This window comes from Suricata suricatta, chromosome X (genome assembly GCF_006229205.1).
Source record: "Suricata suricatta isolate VVHF042 chromosome X, meerkat_22Aug2017_6uvM2_HiC, whole genome shotgun sequence".
NCBI lineage: Eukaryota > Metazoa > Chordata > Mammalia > Carnivora > Herpestidae > Suricata > Suricata suricatta.
The window spans coordinates 96,903,935-96,911,785 of record NC_043717.1 but is presented as its reverse complement, the minus strand read 5'-3'; positions in this window follow the sequence as shown (position 1 = coordinate 96,911,785).

Sequence of the window (7,851 nt, the reverse complement as noted above, 5' to 3'; positions counted from 1 at the left end):
GCCCTGCCCACCCCCACCCCCACCCCCTTCCTCTGCCGCTCTCACCACCCTCCCCTCTGCTCAGCTCTAGCCCCCCCCCCCTCCGGGGGTCCCGGACTTTCCTTGAATGGGGGGTCAACAGCCTCCCTTTTCCACTCCCTGGGATGCCCATCCCCCACTCGCCCTGTCTTTACCTCTCCGGCTCAGTCACTTTGTTTTTCTTTAGGTTGAGAGAGACTGAGAAAGCGCATGGGAGGGGCCGAGACGGGGGGGGGGGGGGGGGGGGGGAGAGATTGAGAGAATCTTAAGCAGACTCCGCACTGTCACAAATCGTGAGGTGGTGCCCCGGGCCAAACTGTGACATCACGACGAAATCTAGAGTCTGAGGCCCCACCAGCTGAGCCACCCAGGCGTCCCGCTCAGTCCCTTTGAGAAGCCTTCTCGAACTGTCCTATCCCAAGTCAGCAACCTCCCATATTCTCTGACCTTTTACCCCATTTCTCTGGTCTTCATAGCACGTTTTGCTGCTCGGCGGCATATTGCATATTTATTTGTTTACAATGTGTCTCCCCTTCTGAAATAAAGCCTGGTATACAGTAGGGGCTCAGGAGATATCTGCCGAATAAAGGGATGAGTGGCAGGGGAGAGACAAAGGATTCAAGTATTCACCAAATGAACGTACAGCTGCAATGGTGATAAGTCAGTATCAGGGAACAGAAGCACCTCTGATGAGAGGCTCTGACTTTGTCAGGGATCACCGTCTCTCCTGGGGAAATAACGCTGGGCCTGAGATCTGACAGGCTGAGAAATGGTTAACCACACAAAGCAGGAGGGAGGCGGGGTAGGGGAGGTGGTAATAGCTAGTGCAAAGGCCCTGTGGTGGGAGGAGCCTGGCAAACAAAGTGAAAGAGGAAAGAAGCAGCGTTTGCAATGGAGACAGTAGGGGGAGCACTAGCTGCAAGATGAAGTGGAAAGCTGAGCAGGGGTCAAGGTCAGCTGCACTATGCAGGCCATACTGAAGAAGTTTGCATTTTTCCCGAGAATAAAAAGAAGCTATTAAAGGGTTTGATGGCGGTCTGGTTGAGGGGTATGCGGAAGTGGGGGGAGGGGAGTGGCCAAATCAGATGTGTGCTGACGCCATCAGTCTGGCTGTGGTGGAGAGAAAGGATTGCAAGATGAAGGGGACATGGACAGACCAGTCAGAGCCCTGCTCAAGCAGTCTAGGGGACGTAGCTGCATCTGGCGGTTGGGGTAAAGGAGGTAGATATAGAGAGAAGTGGATGGATTCAAGACGTATTTAGAAAATAAAATAGATTTGGTGCTGAATTGGAGCTAGAGGGTGAAGGAGACCAAGGAGAGTTGCTGGCTTTGGGTATTGCAGAACTCGATCGATTAGTGTGCCTTTCACTGAGCTATGAAATATTGCAACAGTGTCTTGGTCTTTTTTTTTTTTCCAATTTTTAAGGTTTATTCATTTTTGAGAGACACAGTGTGGAAGGAGGAGTGGGGAAGTGGGAGAGGAGCAGAGAGGGAGACACAGAATCTAAAGCAGGCTCTAGGCTCTGAGCTGTCGGCACAGAGCCCGGCTTGGAGAGGCAGATGTAAGTGGGGTGGGACAGGAGGGTATTTTGCAGGAGTTTGGAAGTGAAAAGGAGTGGAAAGATGGAGTGCCGTCTGGGGGTATGGGAGGGGTCCACTGAATTTGTCGTTCCTTTTTCTCTTTTTAAAGATTTTATCTTGGGGCACCTGGGTGGCCCAGTCAGTTAAGCATCTGGCTACGGCTCAGGTCATGATCTCACGGTTTATGGGTTCAAGCCCCGTGTCGGGCTCTGTGCTGACAGCTCAGAGCCTGGAGCCTGCTTCAGATTCTGTGTCTCCCTCTCTTTCTGACCCTCCCCTGCTCGCGCTGTCTCTCTCTGTCTCTCAAAAATAAATAAAAAACATAAAAATAAATTTAAAGATTTTATCTTATTTTATTTTTTAATGTTTATTTATTTATTTTTGAGAGAGAGAACCAGCAGGAGAAGGGCAGAGAGAGAGGGTGACAGAGGATTCAAAGCAGGCTCCAGGCTCTGAACTGTCAGCACAGAGCTCAATGAGGGGCTCCAACTCACTGATCATGACCTGAGCCGAAGTTAGATCCTCAGCCAACTAAGCCACCCAGGCGCCCCTTTATTTTTTCTTTTTCTTCTTCTTTTTTTTTTAAATTTTTTAAATGTTTTATTTATTTTTGATACAGAGAGAGACAGAGCATGAGAGGGGGAGGGTCAGAGAGAGAAGGAGACAGAACCGGAAGCAGGCTCCAGGCTCTGAGCTAGCTGTCAGCACAGAGCCTGACGCGCGGCTCAAAGCCACAAAACGTGAGATCTGACCTGAGCCTGAGCCGAAGTCGGAGGCTTAACCGACTGAGCCACCCAGGCGCCCCTGTTGTTCCTTTTTCGTAAAAGGATAGACTTTGACATGATTAAAGGATCTGGTTAAAAGTGAGAAGTTGAATATACTACGAAAAGGAGGTATTATTAATAATATAAAATGCTGAGGAAAGCAGGAGAGGATGGGATTAAAGTCCAGGTAAAAGGATTGGCTTTAAATAGAAGGGGGGACCGTTCTGTTGTGAAGGGCGGAAAGAGCAGCAGACGTGCACAAACCTATGAAGTTTATAACCTGGGAGCTTATTTACTTATTTTTAGTGGTAGGGGTATTGGACTAGGAAGCAAGGATCTTCCTCTAAATATATCTGCGAACTTGGGAAGGTATTTCTCATTTATTTGGTCATTTTTATTTTTTAAGTGTATTTATTTTGGGGGAGAGAGAGAACGAGGGAGAGAGACAGAGAGAGAGAGAGAGAGTACACATGTGGGGGAAGGCCAGACAGAGAGAGAAGGTGAGAGAATCCCAAGCAGGCTCTGCACTGTCAGCGCAGAGCCCGACTTGGGGCTCGAACTCAGGAACCCTGTGAGATCATGACCTGAGCTGATGTCGAGAGTCTGACGCTTAACCAACAGAGCCACCCAGGCACCCCAGTGTTTGCTCATTTTTATTTATTTTATTTTATTTAAAATTTTTAAATTTATTTTAGAGAGAGAGCACGAGCAGGGGAGGGTCAGAGAGAGAGGGAGATATGGAATCTGAAGCGGGCTTTAGGTTCTGAGCTAGCTGTCAGCACAGAGCCCGACATGGGGCTCAAACCCACAAATCATGAGATCATGACGGGAGCCGAAGTTAGACGCTTAACCGACTGAGCCACCCAGGCGCCCCTTTGCTCATTTTCAAAAAGAGAGTGCTCTATTAGAGGGTCTCTAGGGTTCCCATAGCTGTGCCATTCTAAGTAAACTAAGAGAATGTGAAATTCAAGATGGTAGAAAATTAACCACTTAGAATGTTTATTCTTATTGTTTTCAAATGCAAGTGCTCACTTCCAGTTCAAGGTGATGGACAGAGTGCACGTATTTAATCTCATCTTCCTTCCAAAATCCCGCTAACATGCCAGAAAAAAATATAAAAAGAAGAACAAATCCAAAATGGTGCTGGAAAACCAGAAAAGGTCTGCGTTGCCAGCAGACCAGAGAGATGTAATGGCCAACAGTTACCAGCCACGCCACAGCAATTTACATCTAAATAATTCTAAGCAACAGGTACAATTATTATCTAAACTGAAAGATGAGTAAACAGAGAAGGGGGATGGGGGACAAGGGGAAGGTACAAACTTTCAAAGGTGCAAACTTCCAGTTATAAAATAAGGAAGTCACAGGGATGTAAAGTACGGCACAGGGAATATAGTTAATACTATTGTACCAACACTGCACGGTGACAGATGGCAGCTAGATTTACCACGGTGATTGCTTCATATTGTGTATAAATGAATCACCATGTTGTCTGCCTGAAACTAACATATTGTTAGGTCAACTACTGTTCGATAAAAAAGAAAAAGCAAAACTGTTTGCTGATTCTTGTACTAGCCCAAGGAGGCAAGGTCAATAACAAAGAATGGAACACTGTAAAAAAAACAATAAGCCAACAGCGCCACGGACAGGTTAAGAGCTTGTGCAAGGCCAAGCAATCTGACTCTAGAGTCTGTGCCCTAAACTACTGTTATGTGACTTTCCAGGAACAATAAGAAATTTCTGGAAGTTATAATGTGGCACCCACACCCTGCTAAGGTGGGAATGAGAGAAGGAATATTGGAGAAAAGGTTATGAATCTTTCAGGAAAAGCTCTGAATTCGTAGAGGCTAGAGTGGGTCATGGGGCAGAAAGCAGAGGAGTTCTTAAACATCTGCCAAGGCGAATGGGCCATTCTCCAACTCTGTGCACAGTTCTTGCCGTAGTGACCACAACTGGCTACAGCCAGTGAGAACAGCTTTATAAATAAAGCACTTCTTGCGCCCAGAGAGGGAGCCCAGCTTGGTCTTCGTGGTCAGAGAGAGGAGGGAGTGCCCAGGTAATTGGGGAGTCAGCCATAAGACTGGAAAGACAAAACATGGCAGAACATTCCCTGAAGCTCTATACATCCAGTAAGACACTGACGGCGACCTCTTTCCTATGCACGCTTCGTAAATGGGACTTCTCCTGTGGGCACAGTCCCGACCATTCACCTGCGCTGCTCTGTCACTTTCAGAGAGAAAACCTTCACAACCACAGGGGACTCCAAACCCATTACCAAACCGTACTTATCTAGTCCTCGAGATGAATGGCCAATCACCAGACTTTTTTTTTTTAATGCTTTTTTATTTTTGAGCGACACAGAGAGAGACAGAGTGTGAGCAGGGGAGGGGCAGTGAGAGAGGGAGATACAGAATCCGAAGGAGGCTCCAGGCTCTGAGCTGTCAGCACAGAGCCCAACGTGGGGCTCGAACCTCCAAACCACAAGATCATGACCTGAGCCGAAGCCGGATGCTTAACCGACTGAGCCACCCAGATGGCCCTACCAGACGTTTAAGCAAAACCAAGAGCATGCTACGGACCAACAAAGATGAACAAGCAAACGAACTGACTTTTGAGGGGAAAGTGAATGTGGAAAACATTTCAAAACTTCACATCAGTATTTTGAGACATGTCCAAGAGAGGCTTGCATCCATAGAACAAAATCAGTCTGCTATGAAAAAGAAGTCATCAGAGAAGATGAGTTCTCACCGAATGATAGCAGAATTGCTGACATAAGACAGGTGAATAACAGGGGCGCCTGGGTGGCTCAGTCAGTTAAGCCTCTGACTCTTGATCTCGGCTCAGGTCATGATCTCACATGGATTCGATTCCCGCGTTGGGCTCTGCGCTGACAGAGCAGAGCCTGCTTGGGATTCTCTCCCTCTCTCTCTGTCTCTCTCTCTCTCAAAATAAATAAATACAATTAAAAAAAGACAGGTAAATAGCAATGGATATAACTTGCAAACTGACTTGGAAGCCCAAGTCACGGAAGATGAGTGGAATGATCTCTAAAGCATGTAGGGCAAAATTCCGTATTTTTAAGATTTCAAATCGTAGGGAACAGCTAGATTCCTCAATGGATGGTATTGAGACAATTGCCTATTCATGTGGTAACGAATCAAGTCTGGGGCTCATCTTACACCTCAGTTACCCCTTTCCCTCCCACTTCAATTGCTCTGTCTCTCCTGGATCCTTTCTGTCACCATGCAAACATGCCCACGTAGCTCCCATTATTGTCAGCCTGCGCCCCTCCATTTCCATTCCTCTGTTGCCCTTCAGCCGCACTCCTTGAACTGGTCATCCCTGGCTGGTCACTGTCTCTCCTTGCCCCCTTTCTTTTCACTCCTAAAACCTTCTTTTAGGGGAAACTGAACACATTCACACACTCTTGTTCTGAGTGGTAGTGTGCGTTCCACATTTCTGGAGCCCAGTTTGGCCACCATCCATCGAAATGTCAAATACATATGATTTATGATGCAGGAAGCCTCCTTTATGACGTCTATCTTGTTTTTAATGTTTATTTCTGAGACAGAGAGAGGGAGACGGTGCACAAGCAGGGGAGGGGCGGAGAAAGCAGGGGACAGAAGATCTGAAGTGCAGTGGGTTCCGAGCTGTCTGCACGGAGCCCGATGTGGATCTAGAGCTCACCAACCATGAGATCATGACCTGAGCCAAAGTTGGATGCTTAACTGATGGAGCCGCCCACATGGCCCTTTATGAAGTCTGTCTTAAAGCAGTATGAAAAGATATGTAAATATAAACCCGCATTTAACAAAAACAGATTTTTTAAATTTTATTGTCTCCTTTTGTTGTTATGGTTACGTAGGCTCCATCTCTCACATGGGGCTTGAACTCATGCTCTTGAGATCTAGAGATGCTCTACTGACTGAGTCAGCCAGGTGCCCCCAAACCAAATTTCTGATTTATAACAAGATAATTCCAAGGCATCTGCGAGGCTTCAACATGAAGACAGTTTATCTGCACAGACCTCCAGAGAGACTGATAATGCTCTTGACCTTTGCTTAATTTAAAAACAAAACAAAATTAAACCAAACTAAGGACTGTTAATCTACAAAGAGGTACAGTAAAATTCTCTCTTCATCAGAGGGGTAGAAGCTACAGCTATTAAATAAGCAAACGGTGTCTGGAGGAGGCAAGATGGATATTTATCTAAAGTATTTATTAAATTTTTATTATATTTTATGGCAGGAGAGGAAACACACTCATGTTCCTCCTTTTCCTCTTTTATAAATGAATTAGGGGGCGCCTGGCTGGCTCAGTCAGAACAACATGTGGTTTTGATCTCGGGGCCATTAAGTTTGAGCCCCACATTGGGTGTAAAGATTACTAATAAATAAATAAACTTAAAAGAAAAGTGTTATAAATGAATTCGATTCCCATCATCTAAATTCGCAGTAAAGAAATAGCTGAGGGTCATTCAAGTGGTTCCCCATCATATTTATTTACTAAAACTAACACATCCGTTAAGATTGCATTACCTGAAATCAGTATTTCCTTGGAACAGTCACCAGCACACACAGAAAGATGTGTTCATTATAGTTGTGTTAACAATGTCAACGGCCACATGACCAGTTGACTTTGAGCTGCCTCCACCATGAAAAATAAGCAACCTTTGACTCCTCCTGTTGTTGGCACATCCAAAACACCTTTGCGTCTACGAATCTTTGCAGCTCCCAAACCCTTCCTTCCTGACCTTCTCTGTTGAGAAGGAATCAGCTTCTCTGTGGCCCTCTTCTCCGAGGCCACAGTAGCCACCTGGACCCTTGTTGGAAATGCCAAATCTCAGGGTGCCTGGGTGGCTCTGTCGGTTAAGTGTCCGGCTTCGGCTCAGGTCATGATCTAGTGGTTCAGGCTCTGCGCTGATGGCTGACTCAGAGCCTGGAGCCTGTCTTCGGATTCTGTGTCTCCCTCTCTCTCTGGCCCTCCCCTGCTCATGCTGTCTCACTCTCTCTCAAAAATGAATAAAACATTAAAAAAAAAAGGAAATGCAGAATCTCAGACTCTACCCCAGACCTATTGAACCCCAACCCATGGGGATGGAGTCCAGTGTTAACTAGTCACATTGACATTAGTGCTCAAAGGATCTGAGCTCCCTTGATCACCTACATCTGCAGGACTCCTAAATCTTTTTTGGGTCTGCTTCCTCCTCCCAGAGTACTTCTGGGTGTCCCGAGGGTGTGTTCACACGTGCTCCAGAACTGATCAGGGCTGCCCCTCACTTGTGCAGGGCATGAGGGCCTTTTAAGCAGACAGTTCGGCCCAATCCACTGAAAAGCCAGCCTATTTCCCAAGGTGAGCAAAAGTACAAAATGTGTTTTCTCCCGGTAGGATGAGGGCGGGGAAACCGCTGGGCACAACGCTGGGCTCTACATGATGTTGGGTACCAGATACCTCGCAGCGAACAATCGCAATGCCCCGCCAAAGGCCG